The sequence below is a fragment of the Sus scrofa genome, chromosome 1, assembly GCF_054392235.1.
Source record: "Sus scrofa isolate SSC_HxYL_T2T_F1_AM1 chromosome 1, Sscrofa_HxYL_maternal_Yorkshire_Landrace_v2.0, whole genome shotgun sequence".
Taxonomy (NCBI): domain Eukaryota; kingdom Metazoa; phylum Chordata; class Mammalia; order Artiodactyla; family Suidae; genus Sus; species Sus scrofa.
The window spans coordinates 260,332,134-260,348,159 of NC_139383.1; the positions used below are offsets into that span (position 1 = coordinate 260,332,134).

At 37.6% G+C, this 16,026-nt stretch overlaps 1 protein-coding gene and 1 pseudogene across 11 annotated transcripts in view; both read right to left on the minus strand.

The window, feature by feature from the left end:
- The window catches only part of LOC146407135 (uncharacterized), a 975,296-nt gene that overhangs the window by 562,411 nt on the left and 396,859 nt on the right, over window positions 1-16,026 (minus strand). The window lies entirely within an intron of this gene.
- LOC100155329 (protein DEK-like) overlaps window positions 1-16,026 on the minus strand; it is a 118,507-nt pseudogene that overhangs the window by 97,705 nt on the left and 4,776 nt on the right.

Sequence of the window (16,026 nt, forward strand, 5' to 3'; positions counted from 1 at the left end):
GGGTACGAAGGCAGGATACTGGAGATGCATTTGCAGTTAAGAGACTAACAACTTAAAAAAATGTATATATAGAGAGAGACTCCTATATCAAGGAGGGGGAGGGAGTGGGAGGGATCGGGAGCTTGGGCTTATCAGACACAACCTAGAATAGATTTACAAGAAGATCCTGCTGAATAGCATTGAGAACTATGTCTAGATACTCATGTCGCAACAGAAGAAAGGGTGGGGGAAAAAACTGTAACTGCAATGTATACATCTAAGGATAACCTGACCCCCTTGCTGTACAGTGGGAAAATAAAAATAAAAAAAAAAATTAAAAAAAAAAACCTCATGGTAACCACAAACCAAATATCTGCAATAGATACACACACAAATAAGAAAAAGTAATCCGAACAGAACATTAAAGATAGTCATCAAGCAACAAAAGAGAGCAAGATAATAAGGGAATAAAAAGACCAACAAAAGCAAATCTAAAACAATTAACAAAATAGCAGTAAGAACATACATATCAATAATTACCTTAAATGTAAATTGACTAAATGCTCCAACCAAAAGACATAAACAGGCTGAATGGATAGAAAACCAAAACACATATATATGCTGTTTGCAAAATACTCAGTTCAGTTCTAAGGATACATACTAACCAAAAATGAGAGGATAGAAGAAAATATTCCATGCAAACTAAAATAAAAAAAAAAAAAAAAGCTAGAGAAGCAATACTTATGTCAGACAAAGAAGACTTTAAAATAAAGATAGGAGTTCCCTTCATGGATCAGCAGTTAATGAACCCGATTAGGATCCATGAGGATGCGAGTTTGATCCCTGGCCTCACTCAGTGGGTTAAGGATCCGGTGTTGCCATGAACTATGGTGTAGGTCACAGACATAGCTCAGATCCTGCATTGCTATGGCTGTGGCTAAGGCCAGCAGCTGCAGCTCTGATTCAACCCCTAGCCTGGGAATCTTTATATGCCAAGGGTATGGCCCTAAAAAGCAAATTAATTAATTAAATCAATCAAAGATGGTTACAAAAGACAAAGGATATTACATAATGATCGAAGGATCAATCTAAAAAGAGCAACAATTGTAAATATGTATGAACCTAACATAGGAATACCTCAATATATAAGGCAATTGCTAACAGACACAAAGGGAGAAATTCACAGTGATACAATAATAGTAGGGGAACTTAACACCCCACTTATAGCAATGGACAGATCATCCAGACAGAAAATTCTAACAAGGAAACATAGGCCTTAAGTGATGCATTACACTGGGTGGACTCAATAGATATTTATAGAATACTCCATCCAAATGCAGCAGAATATACATTCTTCTCAAGGGCACATGGAACATTTTCTAAGATAGATCACATTCTGGGCCACAAATCAAGCCTCAGGAAATTTAAGAAAATTAAAATTATATCAAGGATCTTTTCCGACCACAATGCAATGAGACTAGAACTCAACAAGAAAAAAACTCCAAAAAAAATTAGCATGTGGAGACTAAACAATATGGTACTAAACAACCAATGGATCACTGAAGAAGTCAAACAGGAAATTGAAAAAAAAAATGCCTAGAAACAAATAACAATGAAGACACAATGATTCAAAACCCATGGGATGCAACAAAAGCAGTTCTAAAAAAGAAGCTTATAGTAATACAAGACTACCTCAGGAAATAAGAAAAATCTCAAATAAACAACCTAACCTTACACTTAAAGCAACTAGAGAAAGAACAAGCAAAACCCAAAGTGAGAAGAAGGAAAGAAATCATAGAGATCAGAGCAGAAATAAAAATGAAGAAAACAATAGAAAAGAAATAAAAACAAAAATAAACCAAGAGGACCTAATCAAACTTACAATCTTTTGCACAACAAAGGAAATCTAACAAAAAAAAAGAAAAAGAAAAAGAACCTACAGAATAGGAGAAAATAGTTTCAAATGATACAACCAACAAGGGCTTAATCTTCAAAATATACAGACAGCTCATACAACTCAACAGCAAATATATATATATATATAGAAAAATGGGCAGAAGACCTGAAGAGATATTTCTCCAAAGAAGACACACGAATGACCAACAGGCACATGAAAAAATGCTCAACATCACTAATTATTAGAAAAATGCAAATCAAAACTACACTGAGGTACCACTTCACAGTGGTCAGAATGGACATCATTAGTAAGTCTACAAATAACAAATGCTGGAGAGGATGTGGAGAAAAAGAACCCTCCTACAGAGTTGGTGGGAATGTAAATTGGTACAACCATTATGGAAAAGAGTACGCAGGTCCCTCAGAAAACTATAGAGAACTACCATATGATCCAGCAATCGTACTCCTGGGCATATATTCACACAAAACTTTCACTGAAAAATATACATGCACCCCTTTGTTCACTGCAGCACTATTCACAATAGTCAAGACATGGAAACAATCTAAATGTCTATCGACAGAGGATGGATTTAGATGTGGTACATATACACAATAGAATACTACTCAACCATAAAAAAATCAAAATAATGTCATTTGCAGCAACAGAGATGGAACTAGAGACTCTCATACTAAGTGAAGTATGTCAGAGAGAGAAAGACAAATATCATATGACATCACTTATATCTGGAATCTAATATATGGCACAAATGAACCTATCTACTGAAAAGAAACAAACTCATGAACATGGAGAACAGTTCTGTGGTTGCCAAGGGGGAGGGGGAGGGAGTGGGATGGACTGGGAGATTAGGGTTGGTACATGGAAACTTTGCATTTGGAGTGGATAAGCAATGAGATCCTGCTGTATAGCACAGGGAACTATATCTAATCAATTGTTATGGGACATAATGGAGGATAATGTGAGAAAAAGAATGTATATATTTGTATGGCTAGGTCACCTTGCTGTACAGAAGAAATTGACAGAATATTGTAAATCAACAATAAAATATTTTTAATTAAAAAATTTTTAATTAAAAAAATCTTCCAATAGGGAGTTACCATTGTGGCTCAGTGGGTTAAGAACATGACTAGTATCCATGAGGATATGGGTTCAATCCCTGGCCTCACTCAGTGGGTTAAGATTCTGGCATTGCCCCAAGCTGCAGTGTAGGTCACAGATGTAGCTCAGATTCAACCCCTAGCTCCAGAACACCCATATGCCACAGGTGCAGCTAAAAAGAAAAAAAAAAACAAAAACAAAAAACTTTGAACAAACAAAAGCCCAGGACCAGATGGCTTCACGGATGAATACTATCAAACATTTAAAGAGTTAACACCTATCCTTCTGAAATTCCTTAAAAAACTTGCAGAGGAAGGAACACTCCCAAGCTCATTCTACGAGGCCACCATCACCCTAAAACCAAAACCAGACAAAGATACAATTAAAAAATTTTACAGGCCAGTATCACTGATTAACATAGATGCAAAAATTCTCAACAAGACCAGCAAACCAAATACAGCCATATATTAAAAGGATTATACACCATGATGAAATGGGATTTATCCCAGGGATGCAAGGATTTTTCAATATCCACAAATCAATCAGGTGATACACCACATTAACAAACTGAAGAATAAAAACCATATGATCATTTAAATATATGCAGAAAAAACTTCTGACAAAATTCAACACACATTTCTGATAAAAAAAAAAAAAACTCTCCTGAAAGTGGGCATAGTGGGAAACTACCACAACATATAAACATAAAGACCATATATAACAAACCTATAGTTAAACATCATCCTCAATGGTGAAAAGCTGAAAGAATTCTTTCTAAGATCAGGAATAAGACAAGTATATCCACTCTCACCATTTTATTCAACACAGTTTTGGAAGTCCTAGCAATCAGAGAAGAAAAAGAAATAAAAGGAATCCAAATTGGAAAGTAAAAAGTAAAACTGTCACTGTTTGCAGATGACATGACACTATACATGGAAAATCTTAAAGATGCTATCAGAAAACTGTTAGAGCTCATCAATGAATTCAGTAAAGCTGAAGGATACAAAATTGACAACACAGAAATCAACTGCATTTCTATATACTAACAATGAAAGTTTGGAAAAAGAAATTAAGGAAACAATCCCATTTACTATCACACAAAAGGACTAAAATACCTAATAATAAACCTACCTAAGGAGACAAAAGATTTGAATACTATAAGACACTGATGAAAGAAATCAAAGATGACACAAACAGATGGAAAGATACACCATTCTGTGGACTGGAAAAATATATAGTCAAAATTAATCTACTACCCAAGGCAATCTACAAATTCATTATAATCCCTATCAAGTTACTAATGCTATTCTTCACAGAACTAGAATAAAATATTTTTTAATTTGTATGGAAACAAAAAAGATCCCAATTATCCACAGCAATATTGAAAAAGAAAAATGGAACTGGAGGACTTAGGCTCCCTGACTTCAGTCTATACTACAACGCTACAGTATTCAAAACAGTATAGCACTAGCACAAAAACAGAAATATGGATCAATGGAACAGGACAGAAAGCCCAGAAATAAACTCAAGCACCTATGGTCAACTAATTTATGATGAAGGTGGCAAGAACATACAGTGGAGGAAAGACAGTCTCTTTAATAAGTGGTGCTGGGAAAACTAGACAGCTACATGCAAAAGAATGAAATTAAAACATTCTCTAACAATAGACACAAAAATAAACTCAAAGTGGCTTGAGAACCTAAACGTAAGGCCAGATACTGTAAAACTCCTAGAGGAAAACATAGGCAGAACACTCTTTGACATAAATTGCAGCAATATCTTGTTTGATCACCTTCTAAAATAATAAAAATAAACAAATGAGACCTAATTAAACTTAAAAGTTTTTGCACAGCAAAGAAAACCATAAACAAATGGAAAGACAACCCACAGAATGGGAGAAAATACTTGCAAATGAAGTAACCAAGGGATTAACAAAATATACAAACATCTTATGTAGCTTTATATCAAAAAATCAGATCTAAATAGACATTTCTCCAAGGAAGACCAAAAGGTGGCCAAAAAAATACAAGATGCTTAACATCATTAATATTAGAGAAATGCAAGTCAAAACTATAATGAAGTATCACAAACAATGTCTACAAACAATAGATGCTGGAAAGGGTTTGGAGAAAAGGGAACCCTCCTACACTTTGGTGGGAATGTAAATTTTCTAAACACCATGGAGGACAGTATGGAGGTTCCTTAAAAAAACTAAATATAGAACTACCAAGGATCCAGCAATCCCACTCCTGGGCATCTATCCAGACAAAACCATGATTTGAAAAGATACATGCACCCCAATGTTCACTGAAGCATTATTTACAATATCCAAGACATGGAAGCAACCTAAATGTCCATCAACAAAGGAATGGATAAAGAAAATGTATTATGTATACTCAATGGAGTATTATTCAGCCATAAAAAAGAATGAAATAATGCCATTTGCAGCAACTTGAATGGACATAGAGACTATCATACTGAGTGAAGTAAGTCAGAAAGTGAAAGACAAAAATCATATGACATCACTTATAATGTGGAATCTACTAAAAATGATACAGACAGTACCCATTGTAGCTCAGCAGGTTATGAACTCGACTAGTATCCATGAGAATGTGGGTTCAATTCTTAGCCTCACTCAGTGGGTTAAGGATCTGGTATTTCCAAGAGCTGGGGTGTAAGTTACAGGCATGGCTTGGATCTTTCTTGGTCTGCTTTAACCATGATCTTATTCTACTTTCCCCTATGGGTTGTTTTTTGTTGTTGTCATTTTGTTTTGTTTTTTGATCCACTGATTTATGACTTTTGTTTAAAATTATTATTTTTTTCCGTACCCATGACATATGGAAGTTCCCAGGCTAAGGGCTGAATCGGCCTACACCACAGCCACAGCTACACAGGATCCAAGCCATGTTTGCGACCTACACCACAGCTCATGGCAACACCAGATCCTTACCCACTCAGAGAGGCCAGGGAGCAAGCCCACATCCTCACTCATGGATCCTAGTTGGGATCATTAACTGCTGAGCCATGAAAAGAACTGCCAAAATTAAATTTTTATCTTAACCAATCACTGAAAGAATAAAGAATATAATCAAAGTGAAGTTTGTAATGCCCGGTTTTCCAAAATAATTACATCTTACTTTGCACCCATAACTTTACTGCTTTGTGTCCTAAGAGCAAAAGTAATAATCAAGAGTTGCTGGAGTCACACTGCCTGGGTTCGACACCTGGCTTTGCCATTACAAGCCATGTGATCTTGAGCAAATCACTTAATATCTCTATGCTTTTGTTTTCTCCTCCACAAAGTGGAAAAAATAATAATAACTTCTTCATAGGGTAACTGAAAGGCTTAATGAGATGATAGATATAAGCTGCTAATAGTAACTGGCAAACACTAAGTACTTAATAACTGTTGGCTATTATCAATTTTAATCTATTGTATGGAACATGGGAGTAACCCCTTTCTCTGATTTAAGTCTCTATTGGGAACATGTAGCCACTTTTCTTTCGAGCTGACAGTTGATATAACATCCTCTATTCCTCTAGAACATCCAGCACTGAACATCATAGCTTGTATCCATAATTATTGACTACTTTTGTCACCTTCTGTCATTTTTTCTTTCTCCATCACTCTGTCATTATCATTTTCATCTTCAGCTATCATCATCATTGAGTATGGTGCTAAAGACCAAAGTTAGAAAATCGATTCACTAAAAATTCAAAAAGCTACAATAGGCAGTGGATGAGACATGGGATAAAACAAAGAATAAGATGCACATACTGCCTGGAGAGATCCATGGTCTAGATAGGGAGACACATTAGAGTCTCACTTACTCGAATGAAGGATTGCTAATTTCCATTGGGATCCATGGTCATTGATTCTTCTTGCCATGCAGTCTTGGAGCTCAAAAGAAATCATGAGCCAAGGGGTGAGAATCAGAAGTCAGTGGCACAAAGGTGAATCTAATCATCCTACCAGCCATGGTCCCGAGACGGTGACAGTTTCAAAGACATTCCACCTGGATCCCAGGAGAACTAGAGGCCTGAGATACCATGAATCCAAGGATTGGGTGATTGGCCTTTAAATACTCAAAGGACACGGATAGTGCAATAATACCCTTTCTCAAGGGCCCTTGTTGCCTCTTGCTCAGCAAAAGCTGTGCTGGAGACTTGCGGCTGAATGAAAGGATTGGATATGAGACTGTGGAACACAGCCAAGTTCCTATGAAGTGAGCCAGAGCTGTGGCTGAGACCCAACCTCTGCCAGTGAAATCCAAAGACCAGTGGTTGAGAAATGCATTCTTGGCCTATTCAAAGAAGTGGTGAAAGTATGGTGCCAAAGTACCATCATCAGCATTAGCATCTTCACTATAATTTATTATTCACTTACTGAAGCTAGGCCCTGTATTCAAACACATGCTTCATACCTAGAAACTCACTATATGAATACTGTTTCCTCCATTTTATGGAAAAGGAGACTGGAGCTCTGGGAATTTAGACAAATTGTCCAAGATCACACAGATACTAAGAAGCAGGCCAGTCTCTAAGGGATGAAGACAGTTAATTGAATATATATATACCCAAAGCACCTATAATGTTGGTAGGTGAAACAAAGTAGTTATTTAACTGCTTTTAGTATAATTACATTTTGTTTATATTACACTGAGAACTGTTCATCATCTTATTCGCGTAGCTATCAGGAGTACTGCATGATGAAACATTAATTAGCTATTTATCTACCCTGCAATATCTTCTGTTTGCTCTGGGAAGCCAAATTGATTTTCTCTTTTTTTCACTTCTGCCTTAAAAAAAAGTTATTCAAAACTGGATAATTTTATGGTTTCACTAGATAATTTTATGGTCCCTAGAAGGGAAATAAATAGCTTCTCTAGAATTTGCAAAAATCTATCACGATGTTTCACTATAAAAATCAGATGTCAGCATTAGGTCCAATCTAGCCTCCATTCTTTCCTCTTTAGAGAAGTACACTTGTTGATGTGTGTCTCTCTCTTTTTTAAATCACACATGCAAAGACCCTTTTGCTATGTCAGGTCACATAGTCTTAGGTTCCAAGGATTAAATATGTCTTATATTCTGAATGTATTATGCTGTGTTGCATTAATCATTACATAGCTACAGGGAATAAAAATAACCAATTTCCTTAATTAAAGGTTTCTGGTAAGACAAAGAGATAATCTATTCACCACTTTTCATTTGTCTTGGCTAATAGTAACAGCAATAATAATAATACCCTGAATTTAGACAGTTCCTTTCTTTCAAGAAGTTCAAAGCTCTAGTATGTCTAGTATATCATGAGGACAGACAGATAAGTAGTAGTAAACTTGGCAAGGAGAAAGAAATGTTATTTATGCCAAATTAAAACGCTAAAATGAGACCATAATTTATTTGATGAATGTATTACCTTACTTAAGATGAATGCAATGTGGCGTAAGAAAAAAAAAAAAAAAGCAGAGTTTAAATGCAGGCTGTCCTGTGTAAATCCTGGCTCTGTCATAAACTAGCTGGGGATTCACACTTAAGCAAACTTTAACCTTGCTAAACTTCAATGATCTTGCCTATAACATAGAAATAGTGAATATCTATCACATATGATTACCATGAAGATAAAATAAGAGTTAAATATAACAATATATGTATATATCTCATATTTAAGTATGGTACCCTATAAAACTTGAAGTTTTATAACACAAATCTTAAATTATTTTTTCTCGTGAAGCTAATACAAAAAATTTTAAGAAAGCTAATTTGCATAGGTGCACACCATTCTCTACAATCTATGCTCAACTTTATATTCTCCAGTCCCTCCCCTGGAACTTAGCATCTACTAGAATGCTCACTGATGTCTGTTGAATTAGGATGGATTAAGTCAGATTGGGTTGATGTTCTTTTATGAAGATTCATAAAAATAATAGGTACAGTAATCTGATGTTCCATGCCTTTTAAGTTCTGGAAGATGAGGAGTTCACATTGTGGCTCAGCGGTTAATCAATCTGACTAGCATCCTCGAGAATGCAGGTTTGATCCCTGGCCTTGCTCAGTGAGTTAAGGATCTGTCGTTGCCGTGAGCTGTGGTGTACGTCGCAGACACGGCTCGTATCCTGCGTTGCTGTGGCTGTGGTGTAGGCCAGCAGCTACAGCTCCGATTTGACCCCTAGCCTAGGAACCTCCATATGCTGTGGGCGCCACCCTAAAAAGCAAATAAATACATACATACATACATACATACATGAATTCTGGAAGATCAGATTCATAACCTACAAAAACAGAGGAAGTAGTCCTAAATTGATTCAAGAATAAGAATTTTGGAGGTTAAACATTATTTAGGAAATCAATAGAATCCATGCTTTGAATGCAGTAAAGTGAGAATTTTTTCAATGTTTCTAACATATAATGTATCATTCAAGAAAGGATTAGTATATCTGTAAATAAATAGCAGTTGATATTTATATTTCTAGTCCCAAATGATTCCATGGATAATTAAAGGTAACTATCACCTCTTCGGAAAAAATAGTTTTTACAATAGGATTTCAACAAGGGATAATTATCACCTGCATGTATACATCATATTTCCCTCAAAAGGGGCTCTCATCTCTCTTAATCTAATTTTATTCACATTGTAGTTCCCCATTTTACAGATGAGGAAACAGAGTCACAGACTATGTGACTAGATCCTAAGTGATGAGATTAGGATTAAAAAAAAATCAGTTCTTCACTGACTGAAAGAGAAAACCACTCTAGGAATAAGAAATACCATGAAAGGACATTCAACTCTAAGCATTAGAGAGGAATAAATAAATGAGGGATTGATGTAGCTGATTCTATAAACAAAAAGAGGATGGTTTTACTACCACTGCCAACAAAAACTGAACAGCACAGGCGGCTCTTTTAAGTTGATCCACTCAGTGCCTAAGAGAAAGTTTGGATGTAGCGTTTGAGGATTGTGGTTGGTGGTGGTGGTAGGTTGTTTTCGTTTGTTTGTTTTGGTTTTGAGTTTTCTCCTATAATTGAATTAGCAACTACTTGACTAAATGACTACAAGAACTAGGTGTTTGGCTCTCAGGAAAAAAATAACCTAAAATACAAAAGAGAGAATATAAATAGAATAAGGAATAATGGAGTTAAGATAAAAATATAATGATGGCTATTAAAAATGGACAGCAAAAAGGAAAGAACACAGGAAATGGAGTACACCTGTTGCACCTAAAACAGTTACGTGGTCTTAGAATTCTGAAGAAAAGACAATTTTAAAAATATTTAATCCCTTTTACATATTTTCACTCAATTGTTTTTGTATAATTTTCCTGGGGAAAAAAAACATGATAAAATGGAAAATAAATTTTAACTAATTACCCAAGATCCTAATATAAAATTTATTCTTTACATTTAAGCTTTCTCGAACTACTTTTTTGGACAGATTTCAAATACTCTTTCCATGTCCTTTAAGAAGGGTGTAACTGTGTTCTGATTTATCTTTGTGTAAGTGAAGGCTTCCATGCAGTAGGTCTGTTCTGAATGAAATTTGAGGTGACGGCAAATCTCTTCTGGGCTTCCCTCTGGCTTCTTGCATATTTCTCTATGTAATGTCACAGAAGGAGCTGGACTGGGAGAAATGACCCTCTCTTCCAAAGAAGCACTTATAAAAGTATATATATCACATGGACTGTTATCCAAGACTTACTAACAACCTTCTTAATTAAATATGTAAACTTTCTTAAAATAAAAGCTACCACTTGTTGAGAGCTTCTGTTAATCGGATACAGTACCAGGTGCTGTATATAATTTTTATTGTCATCTAACCTAACAACAAACCTGTGACTAGGTATTATCATTCCTGTTTGGCAGCAGAGAAAACTGAAACAGAAAGAAATTAAGTAACCCATGATCAGAGAGCACACAGGTTTTAGAATTGGGATGTAAGTCTAAATCTGCCAAGTTCCAAAGCCTTTTTGGATGTGACAACTGCTGTAAAAGAAATGAGCACAAAGTCATGCTGGTTTTATCTGAAGGCAAGCCACAAGGAGCTCAAGTGTGACAGTTGCTGGATGCAGGTTTTCACTGGAATTGGAGTTGATCCTAGGAGAGAGGTTAGTGAATCCTGAAGAATGGCAGACTGGCACATACTTCAGACTAGTCATCTACTTTGCTAATCACTTTTCCAGCATGATTTTAATGCCACTTCATTCTCTAGTCTATTTATACCTTCAGTTTCTATATTGAGAAGCTAAACCAAAATATGCTTTATCATCTTGCAGGGAGACAGTATGGAGCTACAAAAAGAACAAGACCCAGAGGGGAGCTTAGGCACCCCTGAGCCCCAGTCCCAGCTCTGCCATGCACTAATTCTGTGGAAAGTAATAAAAACAACAGCAACTAGGTGTGAGGCAAGTACCAGAGCTTTACTTATGCTATTTCATTTAATCTTCAGCGATTCTACCATGTATTTATAGTCACCTCACATAATAGACTCGGAAACTGAGGTCCAGGTACTTCCAGAGTTTGAATTCAGGTTTAACCATTCACTATCTGCATGATTCTGGCCAAGCTAACCTTTTAAAGCCTCAGTTTATCATCTATACTAAACTTACAGAACTACTGTAAAAATATAGTATAAACTTGCACATAAAGGCTACCTGCCTTATTCAGTTTGATATCTCTTCTCAACAACTAATAGAATACCTTGAAATAGTAGGAATTTAGTTGTGGTTTAATTTACTATCAATATATAGACTGGTTGATGCACAGGTGGAGTGGCGCTGAATGGATGATCTGAAACAAGCATTCATGGATTAAATCCTTATGAAGCAGGAGAGCTGGTCAGGCCTCTTGAAGGGGGACTCATATGAACTATGGGTCTCAATTTCTCTGCCCACAGCCTTCTTATCTTGGACTTGAAATTTAACTTAGGGTGTTGGAGATGGGAGAGAGGAGAATGGAATATCCTTTCCCCCAGACTGCCTTTCTACCATTAGCTAAAGTGTAAAGTCCCTCCATGGTGACTTCAATATGCTTTTCTTCACTGCATGTAGCACAGGCCCTCCTTCAATATCTAACGTGTCATCCATTCCAGACCAATGGCTTCCTATCCTCAAAATACCTCCATCTTTCAGACCTCTGCTGATTCTATCCAACTTACCTGGAATACACTTTCCACCATCTCTTCTAGTCAGTCTTCCAAATTCTCTTGGACAGAACTCAAATGGCATTTCTCTTAAGGATCTTCTTGCATTTTAACACAGTTAACTAAATTAATTCAGCACATTCAGCCTGGTATTATGGTCAATACCCCCACACAGATATATATTCCCATACACACATACTCAGGGAAATAACTTTGTCTTAATCCTCTCTGTACCCACAACAACGAATACAGAGTCTGGGCCCAGGATACATTTATATAGTTGAATTAAATTAAAATAAACCTCTTATCCTTAACCTCTGCAATGGACAATAAATCAGTTGTATGTTCCCTAAGGAACTGCCATTATGTTCTCCATCTCCTTCAACCTCTGCTTTAAATAGTAACAAACTCAACATGGCTAAGGTTTTTCCTCCATTACAATGGAAACCGGAATGGGTTACAATTGTTTTTAATAGTGAAAACAGAAAGATTACTGATGAATCATCCTCCTTAGTCACCATAGGGCCAAGCATAAGACACACTGAGAGGGAACTCTGCCCTTAACCACATTTGAATGAAAGAATGTCAAGGTCTCCACCCATCACCTCTTTCCATGATTCTTGGGTCGGGTTTCATTGGAAGTGTTGCAGGGCTATTTTCTACTGATACCAAGGTAGAGTAGGGCCAGGACAGGCCACAGTGAGCAAGCAGTGAGGTTCCAGCACCAGGCCCTGAAGGCCCTGAACTTCTCATTGTCAGCTCTACTCTCTCAGTGCTTCCATGGCCCACGTATAAAAGTACCAGTTGCTTTGAAGGCAGAGTTCTAACCACTAACATTATTTGTACACATATCTGTCCTTTTCCCTTCTCCCTGCAACAAGGAGCAAAGAAATCCTAAAATTAAGACAAAGTAATGGTCAACTGCTATGAATCCAATAGGTATGCCAGGAGTTAGGCATGCCGGATACCACAATAAGCAACACAGCCACAGCGCTCGTGTCATGGCAGATAACACAGCAGTAAAGAGTATGGGCTCTAGAGCCAAACCACCTTTCTGTTCTAATGACCAATTCTGTGACCTGTAAGTCATGTGACTTTGAATAAATGGGTTGAATCTCTCTGTGTCTTGGTCTCCTCTTCTATAAAATGGGAATGATACTAACAGTATCTACCTCTTAGAGCTATTTTAAACATTAAATAACATGTGTAAATCCCCTGATAGATAGTAAACTCTTGGTAAATTTTAACCCTTTGTGTTTAAATTTTGTGAGGGGCACAAGGTTCAACCAAAATAGTCACAATTACAGTGGAACCAAACATGACCATAAGTCATCCATAAATGGTATGCTAATGAGAGTGAATACCAGGAATATCTACACTGGTCTAATGATCAAAGAAGGCATCACTGGGAAATGTGTTAGGGGAAAGGTGGGGTGGGAATTGTTCAAACATAAGCTCTGTGGTGAAGGATGCAGAGCAAATTCCAGAAACTGAAAGAGCTGTGAAGCTGGAGCATCTCTAGCAAAAGTTGAGAAGCCTTGTCCAAGGCAAAGTGAAGGGGTAAGTTTGCATGCCTGATTGAGGACCAGGTGATATAATGGAGGGGCATGGCTGAGAGTTGAGAGTCTTTGCAGGAGAAATATGAAACTAGTATAAAGATACAAAGAGGATTTCCAACATGACACAAATACTTGCCAGGTGAAATTGTATTTTTAAGTTAGTTGAAGGAAAAAGTAAACTGTGGAGGAGTTCCTCCCCAAACCCTCACATCCTTCTTCCCTCTGACCTTAGCCTCAGCATGTCACTCCCAGGAACAGAAAAGTTTGCACTCAGGGTAGATGCTACAAGTCATGAATATTTATATTACACCAGAAGGGATTAGAGGCTTCAAATTTCCAAGGGAAGGGTCACTATGGGAAAAGAAGAAAATTGAGAGGATATTGGCATTTGCTAAAGGAAATGTTAAAAGTCAGAGGAACTAGAGGAAGAAGGAGGACAGAACAGCATTAGGAAGGGGTGCCTGCAGGGAATCAAAGGGCTTTACAACCAGAGGATGTATGGTTGGCTTGAGCAGGCATCTCCATGCTTCTCTACACCATTGGGCTTTTCTCCCTAGGACTCCGAGGGGTTGGAATTAATCACTGGAGCTGTGTACCAAAGCTGCTTATTTCTAGTTAGAGCATGTGTGTGTGCTTCAGGGAGCAGGAGAAAGGTAGGCACTGGAGTAAGGGGAAAATAGTCTGATCTCACTTTCCCTTCCCCATCTTTGGCTACATCCCAGACTATGATGGCTACAATGGCTACTTTCCTGGTGGGCTCCTCTGTGGAGGAGATTTATCCACAGAAAACTCTACTCCAATGTGTTATAGGACTTGAAGAAACTATTTTCCCTTTTAAGAATTGAGTTTCCTCCAATATAAAATGAGAGACCTGGACCAAGTTCAAAAGACCTGTATGAAACTTCAGTTCTACCTGCAATTCTTGATAAGATCCACTGCTTCCATTTTCTACTTTTTCTGTTTTAGACTCACAGATTTCCAGAGGTGTAAACCCTCTCATTTTCCCTACATCAGATATGAAATGAGACAATATGCCAAGATTAGGGATGAGGGGTGAGAGAGAAACACTACTAATCAAGATGGATCAGCTGTAAAATTTGTTGGGCCCAGAGTAAAATGAAAATGTGGGGCCCCTTGTTCAATAATTAAGAAGCTTCAATATAGCAATAACAGAGCATTAAGCCAAACACGGCATTCATCTGAGCACAAGTCTCAGCGTAATTGCGCAGGTCACATGCCCATGAAGCAGCCTTGCTCCTAATGCAGCACTCTTTTCCTCTATTACATGCTAAGTGTACCTTTAGCCCCTTCCCCATTCCCAGCCTCTATTGACGCAATAGAGAAATAAATGACATTTTAAGTTTGAAAGACTATGACTGGGTTCTTGATGGGAAACTATTCAATCCCTGCAAAGAAGGCAAAGAAAAAAAAAAAAGAGGTAAAGAATATCTCCTGTTTTTCACCCCCTCCAAAGCTCTCTTCACTTCTAAGAAACTGTCCTGTGAACAGAAAACAAGGTCAGAATCTGGAATTCAGGGACTGGAGATTTGGGAGTGAGAAAAGTTACAAATTGGGTAAAACCTTTTTTCAGTAAAAGCCAGTCTGCTATGATAGACAAGCAACATGGACATCTCACCTCAAGGAAGAGCTCAGGACGGTCCCATTTCTTGATACGTTGAGTGGGTTACTGACAGTGATCACAGATCCAACAAGACAAGGTTAAACATGGTCAATACAAAGTCCTGCTCCTAGGGGCATCACTGCACTGATAGACACAGCTGGGTTGCTGCATGGAAAAAGCTAGGGTATGAGAGGCTGGTCAACATGATGCTTGGTATGAGCCAAAGTTCTGAAAAATAAAGATAAAGGCACCCCATACATCAACACAAGTATAAAGGCCAGGGTGAGAAAAGTGAAAATACATTCTATGCCGGTACTGGGGGTGGAGTGTAGAGGGAAGAATATTCTCTGTTTTAAGCCCTTCATCATAAATGAGAAAGGGTAACAAAGTGGAGGAGGGTTGTAGGTGAGAGTGGAGAAAGAGCTCAAAACAACCCTATCTAAGGAATAGTTGAGGGAGGAAGGAGTTCTTCACCTGAAGAAGAGCAGAGTCAAGGAAGTCATGGATTTGTTTGAAAGGCGTTACGTAGGAGCTGGACTCAGCATAGCCATTGTGGCTCCAGAAATCAAAAGACTTGGGAGGGTATTAGACAGGAAGACAAGGATGGGCCTCTGTACTAGAAGTGAAGTGATGAGTACCTATGCAAGCTATTGCAAACTGGAAGTTGTGCTGGGTGGGACCCCTGGGTTCTCTTCCAAGTCCATGAACTTATGGG